Below are 22,791 nucleotides of genomic sequence, written 5' to 3'. Positions count from 1 at the left end.
CACACACACACACACAAGCAATTCAAAAATGGGCAAGGGATTCGAACAGACGTTTCCCAAAAGAAGATATATAAATGTCCAAAAAGCACATGAAGACATGCTCAATATGACTAATCACTGAGGAACTACAAATCAAAACCATAATAAAACACCACTTCATACCCATTAGGATAGTTGCTATCAAAAAAGCAGAAAATAACAGATGTTGATGAGAATATGGAGACATAGGAACCCCTGTGCACTGTTGGTGGGAATGTCAAATGGTGCAACCACTATGGAAACAGTACAGTGGTTCCTCAAAAAGCAGAATTACTATTTGACCCAGAAACTCCATTTTGGAGTGTGTGATCAAAAGAATTGAAAACAGGGATTCTGGCCGGGCACGGTGGCTCATGCCTGTAATCCCAGCACTTTGGGAGACCGAGGCGGGAGGATCACCTGAGGTTAGGAGTTCAAGACCAGCCTGGCAAGCATGGTGAAACTCTGTCACTACTAAAAATACGAAAATTAGCCAGGCGGTAGTGGTGTGCACCTCTAATCCCAGCTACTTGAGAAGCTGAGGCAGGAGAAACACTTGAGCCTTGAGCCTGGGAGGCGGAGGTTGCGGTCAGCTGAGCAATCATACCACTGAACTCCAGCCTAGGCAACAGAGTGAGACCCTGTCTCAAAAAAGAAAGAAAGAAAGAAAAGAAAACAGGGATTCAATCAGATATTTGTACACAATACAAAAGCAGTATTTTTCATAATCATATTTTCACAATGGCCAAAAGTGTTGATGGATGACTGAATTTATTTTCTCAAATGTGGTGTATACATACAATAAACTAATTCAGCCTTATAAAGAAAGGAAATCCTCTGACCCCTGCTACAGCATGGGTAAACCTTGAGGATGTTATGCTGGGTGGAATAAGACAGCCACGGGGGGACCAACACTGTATGATCCCACTTACATGGGGTACTAAAGTGGTCAAATTCATAGAGACACAAAGTAAATTGGGGGGTGTCAGGGGCTAGGGCAGGGGGATGGGGAATTGTTTAATGGGGACAGAGGTTCAGTTTTACATGATAAAAAGAATTATGGGCCAGGTACAGTGGCTCATGCCTATAATCCCAACACTCTGGGAGGCCAGGGTGGGCAGATCACTTGAGGCCAGGAGTTCAAGCCTGACCAACATGGAGAAACCCTGTCTCTACCAAACAACACAAAAATTAACCAAGTGGGGTGGCGCACACCTGTAATTCCAGCTTCTTGGGAGGCTGAGGTGGGAGAATTGTTTCAACCAGGGAGGCAGAGGCTGTGGTGAGCCAAGATCATGCCACTGCACTTCTGCCTGGGTGTCACAAAGTAAGACCCTGTCTCAAAAGAAAAGAATTCTGGAGTTTGGTTGCATAACAATGTTTATGTACTTAACGCTACCAAACATAACAATGGTTAAGATGAAAAATGTTATATGTATTTTGCAACAATCAAATTTTTAAAATAGTCATTAGATAGTATATCCTTAATGACATATAACTTAAGGATAAAAAGAACTGTGCAAAATAAAATAAAAACAATATAAACTGTCTTTTAAAAAAAAAGAAGGGCCCCCTGTGAGGCTACAGGACAGAGAAACTGGGGTCTTTATCCACCAGCTCTGTTCTTCATGGACCGAGGACTGTTCCCAGGGCACTCCATCCATGAACTTCCAGGCTGCCCTGTCCCCAGGCTGCTGAGCCCCTCTAGCAGGCGCTCAAAGGGGTGAGCAGTCAGTGTGCATGTGTACAGGACATGCACCCCAGCCCGGGGCCTCGCAGAGGTGGCTGAGGACACACAGTGGGCATTCTCAGGGCCTACCCACTCCCTTGGCGCTCTGCCCACTCATTCAGTCCTCACAAGAGGCAACTGTGGATCTCTCCAATGTACAGATGAGGAACCTCACTCAGAGAGGTTGAGTGACTTGCCCAAGGTTGCACAGTTAAGAAGTCACAGACACGTGCCCAGGTGGTGGCTCCGAGTCTGTTCTCTTAGCTTCCATGCTGTGCTGCTCCCATGGATGAAGACCCACCAATGCTGGCTTCTGGCATCATTTGGCCACAGTCTCATTGCACAGCTGCCCTACACCGGACCCATGTGGCTCACAGACATCCCAGAGATGAAAAGGAAGCGGAGTACCCCCAGGAAGGCCGGTTTTCTACAAAGGGCAACTCCAGGGCTCGTGTCTTGCTGTCTGCAGTCGATGGATCAGAGAACGGCCCAGCAACCGTGGCCCCCACCAGCCCGAGTGCGGCCCACTGCCCTATTGATTCTGTGAGGCCACAGACCCCTCGCCCCTGCAGAGGGTCAGCTGGTAATCACGTGGCGGCCGCACCAGCCAGCGGGAGGCGGACAGCAGGGCCTCCTCTCGGCAGCTCTTGGTCTTTAATTAAAGCATGCCCAGCCTGGGGTGTGGCCGGCAGGAGGCAGGAGGTCAGTGCAGAGGAGGCTACGGGCCAGGCTGCAATTAAATCTTTCTCCTGCTGTCCCTCCAGGCAGGCCACAGAGCAGCCTTCCCGTCTGCTGCATTGGGCAGTGGCGTGAGGGACAGGCAGGGGCTGCTCCGGGTCATCCACTCCCACCCATGGGGGCTGAGCTACTGTGCCCCAGTCCCTAGGGGGTGTCCATGGAACTGGACGGGGTATTTCTTGAGGGCAGGGCAGGTGAAGGTCTGGGGGTCTGGGAGGAGGCCTTCAGAGACGGGGTCTTCCCACTCCCTGTGCAACCAGAGCCCAAACTAAGGCGGGGATGGACTTCGCCCTCAGACTTGGGGGTTGGCCACAGTTAAGGAGGCGAGAGGCCATCCCAGAGGAAGGTCGGCTTGGGAGGCTAAGGCCTCTAGGTTAGGGGGCAGGGGACCCCAGTCCTCTGCCTCACCCGGGGGTGTTCAGGGTGGGGTTGCCATAGTGCCTGCAGGCTCCTCAGGTGAGAGGCCTCTCAGAGGCAACCTCCACTCTTACCCCCTCAGCCAGGAGGGAGCAGGTCAGTGTGGCCTCCTTAGCTGCTCCCCACACGAGGCTGGCTGACCTACTTTAGGCCCCAGCCACAGCAACATCATGGTCTGGGTGCACCTCCTCAGATGACACAAGCTTCATTTCTTCATTTAGTCCTGAGAAAACCAGCCTTGGAACCCAGATTTCTGTTCAGTTCATTCTGCTCTCTCTCTCTCTCCCCCTCTGTCTCTCTCGCACCCTGCCAGCCTCAGGGCCTTTGCATGTGCTGTGCCTCTGGCTGGAGTCCGTTCCCTGACACTCTGCCTTTGATTGCTGCTGAAATGGCCCCTCCTTAGGTCAATCTTCCTTGACTGCCCCTCCCCAAGATGAGGTGACAGCTCCCTTACTAAGCTCCCACAGTACCAGGGACCACTCCTTCCAGCTCTCTCTCATAATCATGATAGTAAACATAACAGACGCTTACTGCATATGAGGCATTGGTTTAAGTCCATTATGAGGATCATCCAACAGATTAATGCCTCACAGCGACCCTATGAGGAAGGTAACCTTGTGGTAGCAGATGGCAGTAGAGCCTATCTGGGGTCCACCGTACACCCGACACCCACAGGGAACTGCCTGGAGCAGCAGACAGTAGAAGGCTCAGAAGGACACTGAGCGTCTCCCAAACCCAGGTCCTAAAAGGACGGTGTGGCACCCTCCTGCCTCCTGTGGCGCCCTCCTGCCTCACTGTCTTCCTCTCTCCCTGGGACCTTCACCCTGGGGACCCAGCCACCCTATCACAAAGGAGTCCAGGCTATGGAGACGCCACATGCAGGTGTTCCAGCTAAAAGCCCCCTCTGGCCCAGCACAGCTGCCAGCCATGTGTGCATGCAAGACTTCACATGGCTCTGCCCCTTGGCCCCCAAACCCCTGACTTCAGGTGTCCTAGCTGAGGCCCTAGACATCACAGAGCAGAGACAAGCCACCCTCACCTAGCCCTGTCTGAATTCCTGACCACAGGAAACAGGAGAAACGTTTGGAGGTGAATTTCACACAATGGTCTGTCTCGGCTGCTTAATGTACCCACTTAATACGAGAGGAAACAGAGACACGGACAGGGTAGGCAACTGGCCGATGTGACACAGCGGGTAGAGTGGATTAGCTTTTGTTCATCATTTTCATTCCCCCTCCATGAGTGGAGTGTCCTCCCCACCCCAGTGATGCGGAGCTCACCAGTGTGACCTGCATGGGCCATTGGAACATGGTCAGAAGTGGGAGGTGTGAGTTCTAAGCGGAGGCTTTAAGAAGCACCTTCAGGGAACATCCAAAATCTGCCATGATGATTGCCTAGAGAGCTGTCAGTCCAAGGAGCAGGAAGGATGGGCCACCCAGCCAGGGCCCGAGGTGAGGGTAAATGCCAACTATGAGGCCCAGCACTTGGGGCAGCTGTGACACAGCATTACTGTATAACTGATGCTACAACTGGCCCCTGTGCTGTGGCTGTGACTATAGCCAGGCCCAGCTGGCCTCAGAGCCTGTCTCGGAACCATTAACCCACATCTCAGGTTTGCAGGTATGCTCTCTGTCCCCTGTCATAACACAGGGATGAGCTGTCTCCAGGCACCCTTCTGGAATCCTAGAACCAGAACATCCAGGAGCAAGGTGATCTGGGTTTACACCGTGAAGTTTGCTATATGGTAATAGTGACCCGAGCGGACTGGGTATGGCACTCAGTCAGATACAAGAGGCCCTTGAGAAGGTGACCCCCAGCCCTTGGCACTCACCCAGCCTCCCGCCCTGCCCTGTGACCTGGATCCTGTGGGAGCAGCCCTCCCTGGTGGCCCAGTGCAGTGACAGAGCTGGGCTGGCCCTGGGTGGAGAGAGGAGAGGGCAGCTATTTGCATCTCCCTTCTTCCTTCCTGGGGGGCCCAGGGTGAGCAGACCTGCCGGGGCCTCTGCAGGCAATAGCCCCGAGAAATACATCGAACTCCCCAACCAGGGGACAGGGCCAAACTCAGCTCCCTGTGGCATTTGACACAGTCTCCTGAGAGGGAGGAGGGCACCAATCGGGGCCACTTTCAGGGTTCAGCTGGGGGACAGAGGAGAGACCCCCTCCTGCAGCCGTCCCTGTGTGGACAGCCCCCACCTGAAACTCTCATAGATTCCATTTCACCGATGAGGACGCCACAGCTCAGAGAGGCGTGTGATGTGCCAGGGTCACTTGGCTGGAAATGAGGAGCTGGAATCATGGCCCTGGTCTGACAGAGCCCTGAGCCGGGCTCTCTGTCCCACCCCTCCTGGCCTTGGCCTCTGGTAACACCATAAAGACACTTTAAAGAGGAGCTGGCCATCTGTGCTACTGGACCCAGCCTCAGCCCTCCTCCACACCCTCGCCTTCCGGCCCCTTCCTCCCTGCTCCCAGTCATCACCTTCGCAGCTGCTATGCCCACTGCACAGCTCTCTCCCTGTAGCCTGCCAAACATGTCTTTCAATACCCAGCCCAGGTGTCCCCTCCTCCAGGGAGCCTTCTTGGCTCTGTAGCCTGAGCCAGGTGCTTCCTCCAGGGTCCCCCAGACCTGGGCTTCTTTCTTTTACAGCAAGGACCCGACCCCCCTCTGAATTCTAATTATTTGTACACAAGTGTGTATCCCCCAACCCCACCACCCCTGGGAGTTCCTTGAGGGCAGGCATAGAACTTTGTGTTCACCTCTGTGTCCTCAGCCCAGCCTGAGGACAGAAAGAATGAGTCAGAGGTCCCAGTGGACCACTGGCCAGATGCTGCCTGCAGGCCTTGGCAGAAATGAAGCCCCATCACAGATGTAGACTGTAGGACCTCCAGAGGCATAATTAAGATTTTAGAGTGAGACAGAAACACAGGGGCTTCTCTGGTGTCATTAATCAATGTAAATGATGCCACTAACACACAAAGGATGGTGACAGGATGTCAAGGTCAGGTATTGGGCAAGGGAGCTGTGGGCAGAGGGTGGGGCAGGCAGGAGCTGGGGACCTGGGTTCCAGGGGGATGCAAGGGAGAACCTTGCTGGTCCCCTCCAGGCCGGGGAGGGGTGGCCTGCCAGCTGCCTGCCAGCCTGGGGTCCCAGGCGTGAGCTCACGTCCCCCAGGCCCATGCCTTGTCCCCCAACCCTCCCTTCACCGCGGGGTCAGTGAGAGCACTCTGCCGGGCTCCAGGACACTCAGAGCAGTGGCCGGGGGACGTCTGCTTCTCTCCGCACATAGGCAACACGCTGAGCCCATGGCAGGGAGTGAGTTCAGAGGCCACCCCCACTGCCCTTCTAGGAAGTGTGGCTTTCATTTCCTGAGATCGCCCCCAGGCCAATTTCAGCCTAGGCGTTGGGCGTGGGGTCAGGAAAGAGGAGAAGCCTGTGAGGTATTTGTCCCCACCTCATCCAGAAGCCAGCCCACTCCATTCAGGAAAAGTGCTATTGCGTGAGGGCCCAGAGGCCCCAGGGGCCAGGCGGGAGGCCAGCCTGCAGGTCCCTCGCCCACAACGAGGCGGCCCTCCCTAACCTAGTGAGCGTCCCAGGAGCCAAGTCCGGCCAGGTGGCTCTGACAGTTTAGGAGAAACCAGAAATCAGGATTCTTATGTGAAATACACAGATGTTCAAATGTTACCCCAGAAATGAGAGACAAAACGTGTGGGAGGGGACAGCAATGCCAGCGCTCGGGAAGAAGGAATGCGCAGGAGTTGGGGGCCCCCAGGGCACACACAGCAGCAGTGACCCCTCCTCGGAGAGGTGGACTCCAGACCGGGAGGGCACAGGCCCAGGCGGCTGCATGGCAGGGTGCCTGCATCACCTCACTTAATCCAAACAACCTCTCTCTGTAGTGAGTGCACCAGGTCCCCTTTCACAGTGAGGAAACTAAGGCACAAGGAGGTGAAGTCACTGGCACAGAGGCACACAGTGGCCTTGGTAAAGCCAGGCTTGAACCCCAGATCCCAGGGACTGGACGCCTGACAAATTTTCCTAAATACAGTGGTTCCCCCTCATCTGGCTAGCACCAAACCCCACATCCACTACGCTTACATTTCTGTGGCAAGGTTTCATTTCTGAATTAGGCACAGTAAGAGATGAATAACAACAGCCAATAATAAAACAGATCAATCATGACAATATGGCATAATCATGTCAATGTGGCCTCTCTCTCTCTCCAAATATCTTCTTCAACTACCCTCACCTATTTTTGGATGGTGATTGGCCACGGGTAACTGAAACTGTGGATAAGGAGGAACTACCCCCGGTTATGTGGCTCGGGCATAACAGAAAGACAGTGTTTTGTGGGTTTTGTGGTGGATTTTTTTTGCATTCTGGAATTGCTATCTTCCAAGCCCCCATTAGAGACGCCCCATTTAAAAGGACCCATCAGTGTAGGCAAGGAGAAGCCTCCTGGCAGACTCTTGGGTCACTGTGAGACCCTCAGCCCCTCTTCCTTGGGATTCATGTGACACTAGGGAGGGAGACCCCAAAAATGCCTGAAATGGGATTTTCCTCCCACCTCTGGCCAAGCCAGATTCCATTTGGTTTGTTGAACTGTGCCATGTGTCTGTCCAGTCCTGTGGCACGTCCCACGCACTGTGCTTCACTGTCACGGCACCGCAGGACGGGAGGCTTTGTCATCATCCCCTCTGCAACTGAGGGAAGCCCGGCCCAGAGGCTCGCTCCAGGCCCAGGGTGCTCCCAGGGGCTGAGCCAGGGCGGGAGGAGTGGCCTCACATGCACACCAAGAGCGGAGAGATGGGGCCGGGACCGCAGTCAGGACAGGTGAGGAGGGCGCAGTGGTCGGAAGGACACGGAAACACAGACCTTGCACCAGGAAGGCTGTGGAAGGCCCAGGCCAGCAGCAAGGGTGGTGCGACCTGCCAGGATTGTGGCGGATACAATTTGCCTGGCCTCAGCTCTTGTACCAAAACATAGAATTCTGGGGGGACTGGGTACAAAAGTAACTCACAATCAACATAGGAAATTGGAAAAGTGCAGGAAAAAAATACAAAAGAAAATTTAAATTGATCTTAACAATACCAACCAGAAACACCCTGTTTATGGTTTGGAATATTTCCCACCAACGTGTTTGGGGTTTTTTTGCAATCAAGATAATACTGTGTATACAACTATCTAACAGGCTTTATTGCAGGTAAACTCAGTAGCAGCTTCCCCATTGCGATAATAATTGTGAACACCCACTTGTGATAAGCCCATGGTGTCCCAGCCTGGAGCCACTGTGCTGGATTTATTCAGCCTTCCCTTTTACACGGACAGCTATGTTGTCTCATTTTTCACACTCACAAACAACTCACAACAACAACATAATTGTGAAAAAAGATTTTTCTTTTTTATTGTCTTTTACATTAAAAAAATTGGAATGTGGAAACAATTCAAAGACTACAAAAGGATGTATTGAAAAAGTGAGTTTCTCTCCTTCATTCCCACTGCCTTCGAGTCCCAACGCAGCAGCCAGTCCTGGGCACTGTGTCTCCTCTAAGAGGCTTTCCACACACATCTAAACACACACACTCCAACACTCACTCCGTTTTCCCCACAGTCTGCAGCATGCAGCCTGCTGTGTCCACCTCACATACGCACTGGACCTTGTCCTCACTGTGATATCCAGATGAGTGAGTGGCTACAGAATAGCATGGCCGGTGAGCACCTGGTGAGCTGACAAACCAGCTCTCCAGGAAAATGCAGAGCTCTGAGCCATAGCCACTGCCGATGCCCATGGTGTAAATATTGCACCGTGGCTGGGCCAAGCTACCAACAGTCTAACAACTGGCTGGCGAATTATCCAGAATACATAACACTCATCTCTCAAGAGCCAGAAGACGGATAGCCTTTTGCATGGAGGAGTGGGATAAGAACACGATTGCCTTAGAATTGATCCCCAGATGTGGAATTTCTAGATTCAAGGGTATAAACATTTTTATTTTTATTTTATTTTATTTGAGACAGGGTCTCACTCTGTCACTCAGGCTGGAGTTAAGTGACTTGATCATGGCTCACTGCAGCCTTGACCTCCTAGGCTCAAGCAATCCTCCCGCCTCAGCCTCCTGAGTAGCTGGATCTACAAGTGTGCACCACTATACCCAGGCTTAACGTTTTTAAGGCATTGGTAGATTAACTAAATTACCACCAGAAAGGCTGGGCCAATTCACATGCCCACCTGCCAAGGCCAAGCATGCCCATCTGAATACACCTTCACTCATGTTGAGTGTCCTCAGGTTTTTAATCTTTGCTAATGAATGGGAAATATCAGTGTCATCCTGTGACTTTAACTTGCCTGGTGGGAGGTGGTGGTGGTTGCGGAGGCAGTCACACCACTGCTGCTTAGCTAAGAAAAGCCAGCTGCAGGTGGACCCTACCAGCAGCCCCGTCTCTCCAGCCTGGGCGGTGGCTCCTGGTGCAGCAGCGTGCAAGGGTGGGATGCCAAGGTCCAAACAACTTTGACAGCCAGCCCTGTCCTAGAGCCACACACAGGAAAATCAGGGCCCTCGAAGGGTCTCTGGTGGACATTCCAATGCCTGGCCTGCCAGCCCCCAGCACTGCTGGGTTCACAGTAAGTCTAGTCTACGTCCCTGCCCACACTCGAGGGATGTGCACGTATGTGCGTGTTCATGTATGTGTTTAAGGTGGGCCCAGGGAGGCAGCAGGAAGAGTCCTTTCCAGTGTTCCAGGTCTCCAGACTCCCTTTCCCTGCACAGCCCCCAGGAGTTTATGAGCTCTGAGGGGAGACCGTTCCGGGAACAGCTATGCATGAGGAAACGGGCTGGGACACAGTGCTGCTGGTGCCTGCTTGGACAAGGCCAGATCCAGAGGTAGAGTGACCCAGCGTGGCCCTGGGGCCACCTCATTCTATTTAACCAACACGGGGAAACACTTACTGCATGCCAAGTACTGTTGGGAGGCTTTTCTAATATTAACTTTCTTAATGTTCCCAACAGTGAGGAAACCAGAGCACAGAGAGGGCAAGTAGCTTACCTGAGGACACACAGCCAGCAAGGCAGGACAGATCCAGAATTTAATCTCCAGCCTGACTCCAGAGCCTTTGCTCCTAAACGCCATGGCTTGGACCAAGCACATGGGGGTTGGAGCCCCAGCTGCCTATCTTCTGACATGGCCTGTGTGTCCTGCGAGCCCCTGTGGCTCATCCCAGGCACCCACGCAACACCTCCAATGGCTCCTGGGAATCAGGAGCTCTGTTTCTCCTTACCCCTGCTTTTCTTCAATTCCCAGTTGGCACATCCCTGCTGGGTTGCCGTGCCTCTTCTGCACAGGATTGCTCAGGTTGTGCACAGCCTGGAGTGCTTGGATGCACGTGGGGCAGGCAGTGGCCACAAAGGAGCTCCAGGCTGGGGGCTGCAATTCCCAGCTCCGGCCCATGTCCCAGGCATTGTCCACTGGGACTGTCAATGTCACAGCCTCTCCAGACACCCTCTGGGGCCCACTAACTTCAGGCCACCCTTCCAGGAGGACCTGAGTTTTGTACTGGAACACAGCAGGGTTCACATCCCTCTCTGGCCTCCCTCCCTGTGTGCCCTGCTCCCTCAGTCAGCTTCCTCCTCTCTGCAAGGGATAACAAGAGCCCTGACTCCCAGGGTGTTATGGGTGGCCCAGCACCCACTGCGCATGGTTGGCTGCTGTTCTGGTTGCCCAGTGGCCAGGTCACATCGGTGGTCACATAACCGGGACTATGTGCCTGCCCTGGTCTAAAACAGACGCCTAGTCATCATGCCACTCATACACACCCTGGCCCAAGCCTCTGAACCTAGGTCTACCTGCAGCCCTGCCTAGGGCTCCAGCTGTGCTCACCCGGCTCTGCAGGAAGCCCCATTAGCATCACCTGCTTGAAGGGAGGATGGACAGGGACCCTGTGGCCCCCAGCCAGGCAGGGGAGGTGCTGGTCAGGGTATCTGAGGAAAGCCTTTGGGCTCTGAGTTGAGTTTCAGATCAGAAAGCAGGCTGACCGAGGGCAGCTGCCTGTGGGCTGGTTGCTAAGGAAACCATTGGATGAGAATTTCCAGGCTGAGTCCGCTCAAGATGCTATTGATCAGCTGAGAGGAAAGGACCTGGGAGAGAACTTCCCAGAGAGAACAAAGAGAGAAGGGGCACGAGGCCAGCCTCACCCAGACGAGCAGTGTAGGCTGCTCCACAGGGTAATGGTGGCTGTGCCCTGCATCAAGGCAGAGCAGGTGATCAGGATGGCCCCCAAGCCAGCCTCTTACTGATACGTGGAGCCACGGTGTCCTTGCCATGGATACTGATCACACCACCCTCGGCTGCAATGAGGACTAAAGGAGCCAGCAGGCAGCACATGCCCCGAACAGTGTCCACATATGGGTGCTGGTGGTCAGTGTGGTTTCCAAGTACTCACCATGTACAGGCTCAGTGCTACGTCTCAGACCATTTGCATCTCTGTACAGGAACACCTGAGGCTGGGGAATTGATAAAGAAAAGAGGTTTGTTTGGCTCACAGTTTTGCAGGCTGCACAGAAAGCACAGCAACAGCTTCTGCTTCTGGGGAGGCCTCAGGAAGCTTCCACTTGCGGCAGAGGCGAGGTGGAGCTGCACGTGCAGGGGTCGCACTGAGATAGAGAGAGAGAGAGGGAGAGGGGAAGTGCCAAGCTCCTTCTGACAACCAGATCTCGCAGGAACTCATGGAATGAGAACTCACACATCACCATGGGGAGGGCACCACGCCACTCATGAGGGACCCCCCCATGACCCAGACATCTCCCGCCACGCCCACCTCCAACACCGAGGTTCAAGTTTCAACTTGAGGTTTGGAGGGGACACAAATCCAAACTATGTCATTCTAGCTTCTGTGCCACCCACTCCTCACTGTGAGGTGCACGTCACAAAACAAATAATGCATCACACATGCAGACATATATGACACATGCATACATGACATGCATACATGCACACATACACACACCACGCATGTATATCATATAAACATACACGCTACTATTTATGCAGCACACAAACATACATGGCATAATACATGACACATAGACACAACACACACATAACATATGCACGACACACATGCATGACATCCATAACATCCATAATACATAGATGCATGTTACGTGCATGCAGACATTCCTCTTGCCTGTGCAGGAGGAATCGTTATCCCCACTTTAGAGATGAAGGAGCTTGTGGGATTTCTGGTGCTGTGATGTGGGCAGGGAGATTGGGGCAGACCCTGTGGGAAGCTGCCTGCAGAAGAAGGGGGGATGGGAATTCACATTACTGAGTATGTGACACAGGCCTGGCACATTACATACATGATTCCATGCATGCAGTGCTGGACAAGGAGCTGGGACACTGTTCCAGGCTCACACAGGTAAGCCGGGTGCCAGATCCCGCCCCAGGTTCAAGGCCCAACCTGGTCCACACTAGCCCTGCATGGCAGAGCCAGGTCCTTCACTATTGGCTCATGGATTTAGGGCATGGATGGGGAACATCAACTTCAGGTATGACTCAGCAGTGTTGTCATGACCACACACCCTCTTCTTACCTTGACCTCCCTCCTCCCGGGTCAGCCTCACCCTTCACACTGGCTTCTCCTCGTGGCTGACAAGATGCCCCCCAACGTCTGCAGGCACATTTCTCATCCCTTCCCTCAAAACAAGCTGGGGCCGGGCATGGTGGCTCATGCCTGTAATCTCAGCACTTTGGGAGGCCGAGTTAAGTGGATCACCTGAGGTCAGGAGTTCGAGACCAGCCTGGGCAACATGATAAAACCCCATCTCTACTAAAAATAAAAAAAGTAGCCGGGCGTGGTGGTGCATGCCTATAGTCCCAGCTACTCGGGAGGCTGAGGCAGGAGAATTGCTTGAACCCAGGAGGCAGACATTGCAGTGAGCCGAGATCGTGCCATTGCACTCTATCCTGAGCAACAAGGGCGAAACTCCATCTCAAAAAAAAAAAAAAAAAAGCTGGGGAACTCTTGGGCTGCCCATCTCCGAGCCAGTCCCCACACCTGGAAGGATCACATGTTCTGACAGACTCAAAATTGTAGTTGAATCTGTGCCCAGAGAGCAGACAAGGCAGGCACTGGGCAGGTGGGGCTGACCCAGGGTGCCCTTCCCCTAAAGCTGGGTCTCGGTTCCTCCTCCCACGAGAGGGCATCTTACCTGCAGGTTGCAGGAGCACTTGACAGTTTGCAGAGTGCTTTCTCACCCATGATCTATGGTCCTGCTTGCCTAATGTGCATAATAACAGCCAGTTTTTTGTGGGGACCCCCCAACTCTCAGGCCACGAAGTTTTCTTGGTGCCACCTTCATCCCCAGATCCAAGGGTGGCCAGGTGACCTGGCCTGGCTAATCACTGCATTTCTTTCCATTGTTCAGTGATGGGTACATGACCTCAGCAGACACAAATAAGGCAAAATCCTGGACTTTGTCAGCAGTTGTTGGAAAGAAAACATCTCTCTCGCTGGTGTGGCTGAAGAGAGGCCACGGCCTGGAGTTGTGTTGCCACAGAAAGAGCCTGCCCAAGAACAGAGCCCAAACAGAGGAAGGCAGAGCCAAGGGCTGGAGAGGGACAGGGCCTGAGGCCATCACTGAAGTGCTGGGGCCCAGCTGCACCCAAGGCCCAGCCCTCTGCCGTGGGTGCCCACACATGCCTCTTTCCTTGGGCCAATTTGAGCCAGCATGCTGTCCCTGCTGCCCATTGAACCAGAAGACATCTGGTGAACACAGCTGCCCAGGACAATCGTCACATCTTCACTGGAGCCTCTGCCAATGGCCAGGATGAAGTTCGTTTCTGCAGGATTTGCTCACACCCACGACAGCATGTTCTCTGTCCTGCTAATGCCGTTTTCTTGCATGTTCATCTTCCATGACAGGTCATAAACTGCTCCAGGGCAGGGATCCCATCCCCTCCAGCTGTGAAGCCATGTGGTCTTGGAAAGAACCTCAAGTTTGGCTACTCGCTGCTCAAAAAGCCAAATATACAAGAGGCCAGGTGTGATGGAAGGAAAGTGGCCTTATTCAAATACCAGCAGATGAGGAGCAGGCCAGGCATCAGCCTCAAAGAAGCCAACCCAAATTTTTGGGCTGACTGAGGGGGTTTAAATGGGAAACTTGGTATAAGAAACATGGTAGAGCAGTGCAGGGCACAGGTCTGCACTCCTTCTTCCAAGGGTTATCTTGAGTCCCTCTGGATACCAGTTGACACAGTCTCAACAGCCCGCTGGGCTGCAGATTAACCACCTTGAGGTATTCTCTAGGTGGAGGAGAATGCCGCAGCTATGCCTGCATGCTGGCTTGTTTCAAGCTTAGCCTGAGTTTCTAAGCAAGTATGTATTCATTGTTAGATGAGCGTGCATGGCACAAGGAAGGGTCTGGTGGGAAAGGGAGGGAAACAAAGAATTTTCAAAGTGCATTTCAAGGCCATATTCTAAGATTAGAGAAAAGAAGTTCTAAAACGGATTTTAAAGCTGAGGTACTTGGCTACAGACAGGGGAAGTGGAGCAGGGCTCTGCATTGGATGCAGACACCTCAGTTCTGCACTGGCCCTTCCGGCTATGTGACCTTGGGTAGCAGCTGTGGCTCTCTGGGCCCCAGCTCCTCCCTCAAAGCTGGGCTGAGGATTGACTGAGAAGATGTAGCGTGGCACCTGGATTCAATTTTTACTTACTCATTTACCAAGTTATTCTCTGGTGCCTTCTGTGGGCCAGGCATGGTTCTCTGAGCAGGAACAAAGTGCTTATGCTCCAGAGGAAGGGAGAGTAGGTGAACAACTGAACAAGCAGCGTGAGATCTTCGCAGACAGCATGAGTGCTATGTGGACAGGGGCCGGGACTGTCCTAGAGCAGCACAACCCGATAGAATCTTCTGCAATGATAGAAGCGGTCTCTACTAGGTAAATGTGACTACAGAGCACCTGTGAGGTGGCCGCTGAGGTTGAGGACCTGGGTTTTTCGTTGTATTGAATTTTAAGTCATTTAAATGTTAAAATGGATGTTCAAATCAGTTCAGTTATTTTGGAACAAGGTGGCTATGGAAGTAGTCTCTTTCAATAGTAAATTGTATCAGACCTAAAAGCAGATCAAGTATTTCCTGCAAAAATTTAGCTTTTGAATTCACATGTGCTATACATGTAAAATACATGAAATTTCAAAGATAGTACAATAAAAAGAATGTGAGAATACAGAATACCTCACTGACATTTTTATATTGATTACATGTTGAATAATAATATTTTGGATAAATTGGGTTAAAACTATATGAAAGATAGGTAAACAGAAATAGACATGTAAATATATCCATACATTTAAATTAATTTCTTGTTTAATGTGGCTACTATAAAATTTCAAATTACATTTGTGACTTGCATAATCTTTCTCTTGGATGGGGCTATTCTAGAGCATTCTTGGAGGGGGCAGTGGTTAGACCAGGGGTCAAGGAGATCCTCTCTAGGGCGGGAACACTGGAGCTGAGAACTTCAGGAGTGGAAGGAGCCCTGCGGCAAGTGCAAGGGCCCTGTGGCAGAGTGTATTTGTCATGTCTGAGGCATAGAGAGAAGGTAGCTGCCTGCACATCAGTGAGGGAAAGGGAGAGGCAATTCCTTCAGACGTATGGGCCATGCCCAGACCATATGGACTGGAGAGTCCATGGTTTCCAGAAATGGCCTCACCAGTGTCTCTCATTTCATATGCTCTTCTGCAAGTGACACAGCCACTCTCCATATATGTCTCCTGGCCTTGAAACAGCATGCACTTGTGCCTTCCTGGACCACTAGAGTCCAGTGGAAGCGACATTATGTAACTTGCCAGGCTAGGTCAGAAAAGGCCATGCAGCTTCCTCCTGCTTCCTCCCATGCGCCCCAGAAGCCCCTCTCAGCACCTGTCCACCATGCTGTGAGGAAGCTAGAGTCCCTTGGGGACACGTGGGCAGGTGCTCCAGTCTACAGGCTCCGCTGAGCCAGACCTGGTACAGCAGAAGCAAGCCACATGCTCAGGTCCCACCCAGAGCCCTTGCACACAGAGCCTGAGCAGAACAACATGGCTGGCATATTCCACTGGGCAGCTACTCAGGGTTTGTCACCTGTCCATATTTGCCAGGACATGTGACACAGTGAGGCATTTAAGCTGCATTCTAAGCTTCTTCAGCAGTCTTTAAGCATGCAAGTGGCAGGATTTGACTTTTAATGTTTAAAAGATGCCCTTGGCTGCTGTGCTGAGAACTGATGGGGGAGGGGCAAGAGTGGAGGCAGAGAGGCCAGTAGGCAGCACTGAGAGGTAGGGTGTAATGTGGACCACGACACTCACGAAGCTCCCTGCTAGACCTGCATTGCCTTCGAGGTCTCCCGCAGCCCCACTGTCACCACCAACCCCCAGACAGACGAAGAAAGTGTGCACTCGAGAAAGCCAAATGATCAATCCAGGGTCACATGGCGAGCGACTGGCCAGGAAGGATTTGAACCCCGGTAATCTGGCTCTGAGCCCCTCCCCTACCCTGGGGTCTCTCAGGACAGAAAGACCCCAGCAAAGACTCAGTGCCCAGTGCCAGGCCCAGAGACACCAGCCAGGGTCCTAAGCTAGGTAAAAGTCATCACCTGGGACCCGTGTGGGTGACCCTATGGGGCGCTCTGCTCCCTCCAGTTCCTGGAAATATCTCCAGCTTATCCACTTGCTCTGACCACGGTCTGCCTTTGGTAAGGACACCTGGTAAACCCCACCCAGCACTGGCCTGGCCAGACCCACCAGGGAGGTGTGGGGAGGATTCTTTCCCAGGAGGCATTAGAAGACCAGAAGCCATTAATATCTGCAGCAGCCTTAGGCAAGTCCTTCTCCTCTCTGGGCCTTAGTTTCCCCATTCTGTAAAATGGGCGGGAAAAGAAAAAAGACCCTCTAAATTTCTTCTCAGCCCTAATGCTCTGGAAGGCAAGAGAACTGAGACCTGGGCTGATTTGTCCTTTGGTTGCAAGTGACAGAGACCCTGTTCCAAGGAGGAATGGACTGGCTCATGTCACTGAAAAGTCCAGGGGTAAGCTTTAGGTGTGGCTAGATCCAGTGGCTCACCCAGTGTCATTAGAAAGTCATCTGTCTTTCTCTCTCCATCCTGAGGCAGGGCCTGCAGGGCCTGGCAGCTCCAGGCTTAATGTTTTTCCCTCAGCTATACCAGAACCCCCAACCACCCCCTGACACAGCCTTGGCTGGCTCTTTCTTGGGTCACATACCCACCCACTCAGAGACCAATCAATGTCCACCAAGGGATTAGAATGCTCTTGGCGGCCAGCTTGCTCACACCGCCTGGTTCACAAGGAGATAGAGCCTTGAGACTCCAGCAGTTGGGGTCGGGGGTGGTTTTGAAGGCAAAGGAACCAGCAGAAGTCCTCTTGGGGCCCTCCTCCTAAGTTGTTGTGAGATGGGGGAATAGGTCATGGATAGTATGCAGGGTCGTGTGGCCTGAAGTGCCATCTGGGCCAGCCACCTTTAGGATGGCCCAAGCCCTCAAGCCTGCCCACACCCCTGACCCACAGCCAGTCTGCACATGGCAGAATCAAAGACACTCGTGTGGCACTTCCTGCTCAAAAGCCGCCCAGATCTCTGTCTCCCAAGGCCCCATTAAAGAGATTACAGGCCTGTCTTTTAGCAGAAACCCAGGGCCTCTGGGCTGGCTCTGCTAATCCCGACAAAGGATAACAGGCCCCTAATTAATTCTCCAAATCTGATGGCAGTGTGAACACCAGCCAGTCCACCCGCCTTAATGAGTTTAATCGACTGGACTTGACGATTTTATTCGAAACCTAGGGCCGCAAATTAAGCTCTTAAAAATGCACTTGAACTTGATTGGCAGCAGTAATCCCAACAAAATCTGTTTAATCCTTGGGCTGCCCACGCAGGAACAGCCCGTGCGGGGCTGTGGGCCTGCAGCTCCAACGCTGGGATCCCCTACCTCCTCAGCTCCAGGGCTGGGTCTCCTCTGCCTTCTGCCTTTAGGCCAGGAGGGAGGACAGGGAGGAAGAAAGTGCCCCGCCTCACCCCTACTGCCCAGGTGCACGCCTAAGTACCCTTCAACCCGGGCCCAGACTGCTTCTCCAGGAGTCCTTCTCCCACGTTTCCTGGTACGGCTCGTGGTGCTCCCACCACTGGTGTGACTGGCTCACATGCTTTGGGGGCAGAGCCACCTGCTGCCCATTGCTGGGTCCCAGTCCCCAACTTAGGTGCTGTGAGTTGAATGTTGTTGGTGGCCAGCTTTGCACAGATGGCCCCAGGGACATGGCCCCCATGGACTCTGTCCTCCTGAAGAAGATGGATTGCAAAATTGGCCACAAGGCTCATCCTTCCTCTGGAGTCCGTTGCCCCACCATGTGATTCTGGCTGGCCGGATTTTGCTTTGACCACTAGCATGGGTGGGAGTGATATGCCACTGCTCAGCCTACACTTCACTCTCCCTCTGAGCCCTGCCTCTGCTTGACCACAAACTTGTCCTGGAGGCTGCTGGAGGATGGGAGGCCCTATGGAGCCAGGTGGTCCCTGTGGAGGTCATTCTGAGAGGTGACAGCATGCTGGCAGCCCTCGCAGCCCTAGCTCACTCTTGGCACCTCCTCGGCCTTGGAGCCCACTCTGGCCGTGCTTGAGGAGCCTTTCAGCCCACCGCTGCACTGTGGGAGCCCCTTTCTGGGCTGGCCAAGGCCGGAGCCAGCTCCCTCAGCTTGCGGGGAGGTGTGGAGGGAGAGGCGTGGGCGGGAACCGGGGCTGCGCACCACGCTTGTGGGCCAGCATGAGTTCTGGGTGGGCGTGGGCTCAGCAGGTCCCGCACTGGGAGTGGCCGGCTGGCCCGCAAGCCCCGGGCAGTGAGGGGCTTAGCACCTGGGCCAGCAGCTGCTGTGCTCGATTTCTCGCCAGGCCTTAGGTGCCTCCCTGTGGGGCAGGGCTCGGGACCTGCAGCAGACTGTGCCTGAGCCTCCCCTCCCTGCTGTGGGCTCCTGCAGGGCCTGAGCCTCCCCAGGAGTGCTGCTCCCTGCTCCACAGCACACAGTCCCATCGACCGCCCAAGGGCTGAGGAGTGCGGGCGCACGGTTCAGTACTGGCAGGCAGCTCCACCTGTGGCCCTGATGTGGGATCCACTGGGTGAAGCCAGCTGGGCTCCTGAGTCTGGTGGGGACTTGGAGAATCTTTATGTCTAGCTAAGGGATTGCAGATACACCAATCAGCACTCTGTGTCTAGCTCAAGGTTTGTAAACACACCAATCAGCACTGTGTCTAACTCAGGGTTTGTGAATGCACCCATCGACTCTCTGTTTCTAGTTAATCTGGTGGGGACTTGGAAAACCTTTATGTCTAGCTAAGGGATTGTGAATGCACCAATCAACACTCTGTATCTAGCTCAAGGTTTGTAAATGCATCAACCAGCACTCTGTGTCTAGCTCAGGGTTTGTAATTACACCAATCGACACTCTGCATCTAGCTCATCTAGTGGTGATGTGGAGAACTTTTATGTCTAGCTCAGGGATTGTAAACGCACCAATCATCACCCTGTCAAAATGGACCAATCAGCTCTCTGTAAAACAGACCAATCAGCTCTCTGTAAAATGGACCAATCAGCAGGATGTGGATGGGGCCAGATAAGAGAATAAAAGCAGGCTGCCTGAGCCAGCAGTGGCAACCTGCTCGGTCCCCTTCTGTGTGTTCTTTTGCTCTTTGTAATAAATCTTGTTACTGCTCACTCTTTGTGTCCACACTGCCTTTATGAGCTGTAACACTCACCATGAAGGTCTGCAGCTTCACTCCTGAGTCAGTGAGACCACAAACCCACTAGGAAAAAAGAAACTCTGAATACATCCAAACATCAGAAGGAACAAACTCCGGACAGGTCACCTTTAAAAACTGTAACACTCACTGCGAGGGTCTGTGGCTTCATTCTTGAAGTCAGTGAGACCAAGAACCTACCAATTCTGGACACAATTCTATAGCAGCCAGCCCCAAGACTCAGCAACAGGACACTGGTTCTTGAACAAGCCCAGACCACGGAGCTCAGCCCAGACCTTAGAGCTCAGCCCAGCCCAGCCAAGCATAGCCCAGACTATGGAGCTCAGCCCAGACCACGGAGCTCAGCCCAGCCCAGCCAAGCATAGCCTAGACTATGGCGCTCAGCCCAGCCCAACAGAGCTCAGCCCAGACCAGCCAAGCACAGCCCAGACCACAGAGCTCAGTTCAGACCATAGAGCTCAGCCCAGCCAAGCATAGCCCAGACTGTGGAGCTCAGCCCAGCCCAGCAGAGCACAGCCCAGACCATGGAGCTCAGCCCAGCCCAGCAGCAGAACTCAGCCCAGCCCAGCAGAGCACAGCCCAGATCATGGAGCTCAGCCCAGACTGTGGAGCTCAGCCCAGACCAACCAAGCATAGCCCAGATGACAGAGCTCAGCCCAGACCACAGACTTCAGCCCAGCACAACAGAGCACAGCCCAGACCACAGAGCTCAGCCCAGACCAGCCAAGCACAGCCCAGACCATGTAGCTCAGCCCAGTCCAGTTAAGCACAGCCCAGACCACAGAGCTCAGCCCAGACCAGCTAAGCTTACCCTAGACTTCCCAGCTCAGCTTGCCAATACTTAAACTCTGAAAATAGTATATGGTATTGTTTGAGGCCCCTGTGTTTAGAGGTGGCTGGTACACAGCTCAGCTTCCTGGGACACCTCCCCCACTAGCCCAGCTCTCTGCAGAGCTGTGGTAGGTTCTGCCTTTACCCTCAAAGGTCTCCAAGTGTTTAGGAGCACCCACTGGAAGCACGCTGTCTGCCACAGCCAAGCCTTTGCTTGAGCCTGCCTCACCCCCAAGCTCCCCTAACTTGCAGTCATTGCCCCTCACTGCCCTGCTCTGGAGCTGGCCCTGTCATTAACTCACTAGCCAGGTCTCACTAACTTCAGCTCTTTGGGAGCAGAGCCATGGGAATGAGCCTTGTCTTCCCAGAGGGTACCTGGCTGTGTTCAGATTGAGTTTCCTCCTGCCCAGTGACCAGGGCTGGATTGGATGCTCCAAGTAAAACAGGCGCACACACACTAGCACTTGCATGCACACACACGAACACTTGCACATGACCACACACACATGCACAGGTATATGCTCCTACATGCACCACACACACAGTTAAAATAAGCTCATTATACTCTGGCCACAGGACAATTTACCCTGTAGCTGTTTGCTAAGAAAGCCACTCAGAGAGGACAAAAAAAAATCCAGCTTTTTTATATATTTCAAAATATGTTTTCTCTATCAGATTGGCCAGACTCCAAGTGTTTTCAGTCTGCTCTGTGGGGCAGACCTCAGGAAAGTGAACACTGCTTGCCTTGCTGCTGGAAGGATTCGTGGCATGGCCTCTATGAAAGGCAGTGTGGCAATTCCCATCAACATTATCCACCGACCCAGCAATCCCACCTGCGGAATTTTGCCCTGCAGGTGTACCTACCCACATTGCAAGTGACTCTGAGCAAGATTACCCACACCACATTCTTTCTGGCAGCAAAAGAACAGGAATAGCCCGAAATGCCCATCTCATTTTAAAACCATGCAAATGCATTATCTGTTGTACAAAAATAACAATAATGAAAAGCTGCAGAGTCAATGAGTGAATGCGTGCTGGTCGAGCAAGCAGTCATGGTCACCGGGACATTGGGAACACTCCAAACCCCACTCTGATGCCTGCCAAGCTGCAGCCCCTCCTGCGGGTGTCAGCACCGCCCCCACCCCACAGAGCTGGCCTGATGCCTCCTCTGTCCCTCCCCAGCCCCTCCTAGCACACACACACCAAAGGGACTCTAATCATCCACCCACTGCTCGTCCCAGTTCTACAGCAGCCCAGAGGGGCATCCAGGGCTGACCGAGCAGCAGGGTGGCCTGAAGCCCCAGGGCTCCCAGCGCCCGCCCCGCCTGTGAGTCCAGAAAGCAAGCTGCTTTGATGAAATTTTCACACTCCATGCATCTTTCAGGAGGAGGAGTCAGGCAGGGAGTGGAGAGGGAAGCTCCCTGGATGCCTTCTATGCTAGGGCTGGGCCTAGGGGCTGGGGTGGGGGTGGGACCGCATCAGCGAAGGTAGACCAGCAAGCCCCAGCCTTCCACCCACCCCCACTGGCCATACCAGGCAGGAGAGGAAGGCCCTGGAGGGGAGCAGGCACCTCTCGTCCTCACAGCAGCCAGCTATGGCCCTCTGACCACTGGTCTCCACTCTGCAGTGGTCAAGAGTGAGGCTTCTCCCCAGTCCTTGTCCTGCACTGGCGCACGATGTGGGCAGCAGGTGGACAGAGGGCCGGCTCCCAGTTACCTGTGTCCTCAGAGGCTGGCGGAGTCTGGTCCCCACCCTCCCTGCATGCCAGGCCTTCGTCTCCACCTGGGAAGGGGGGCCACACCTACCTGCCAGATGTTCCACAGCCAGTACATGCTGGGGAGCAGAGGGTCACTCTCCCCCATCCATCTCTGTCTCTCTTCTTTCTCTCTCCACTCCAGCCCTGTCTCCACCCTCCCTTTGGCTTGGGAAAGTCTTTGTGCTTCCCAATCCTGTTCTCAGTTCTCCTGTTTCTCCTGGGAATGAACAGGTGTGCGATCCGACACAAGGGAGGTCCCCCGTGCCTGGGCCTGGCTACTCTGCACAAGTGGGACCCTCACCCAGCTTGAGGGCAGGCCCACACCTCCCAGCCTTGCCCAACCCCACAGTCTCCATATGGGTTCCTTCAAGGCTATGCAAGGATTCCAGTGCCAGTAATGTGCATGGGGGCTGAGCCCAAGGCCCCCTGGAGGGCCATGAAGAAATGAGAGGGGGAAGGCAACCTGTTGGGAAGGGCTCGTCACAGGCGGATGGCCACTGCAGGTGGCTGAG

Source organism: Nomascus leucogenys, chromosome 21, assembly GCF_006542625.1.
Source record: "Nomascus leucogenys isolate Asia chromosome 21, Asia_NLE_v1, whole genome shotgun sequence".
Taxonomy (NCBI): Eukaryota; Metazoa; Chordata; class Mammalia; order Primates; family Hylobatidae; genus Nomascus; species Nomascus leucogenys.
Note: the sequence above shows the minus strand (reverse complement) of the source record.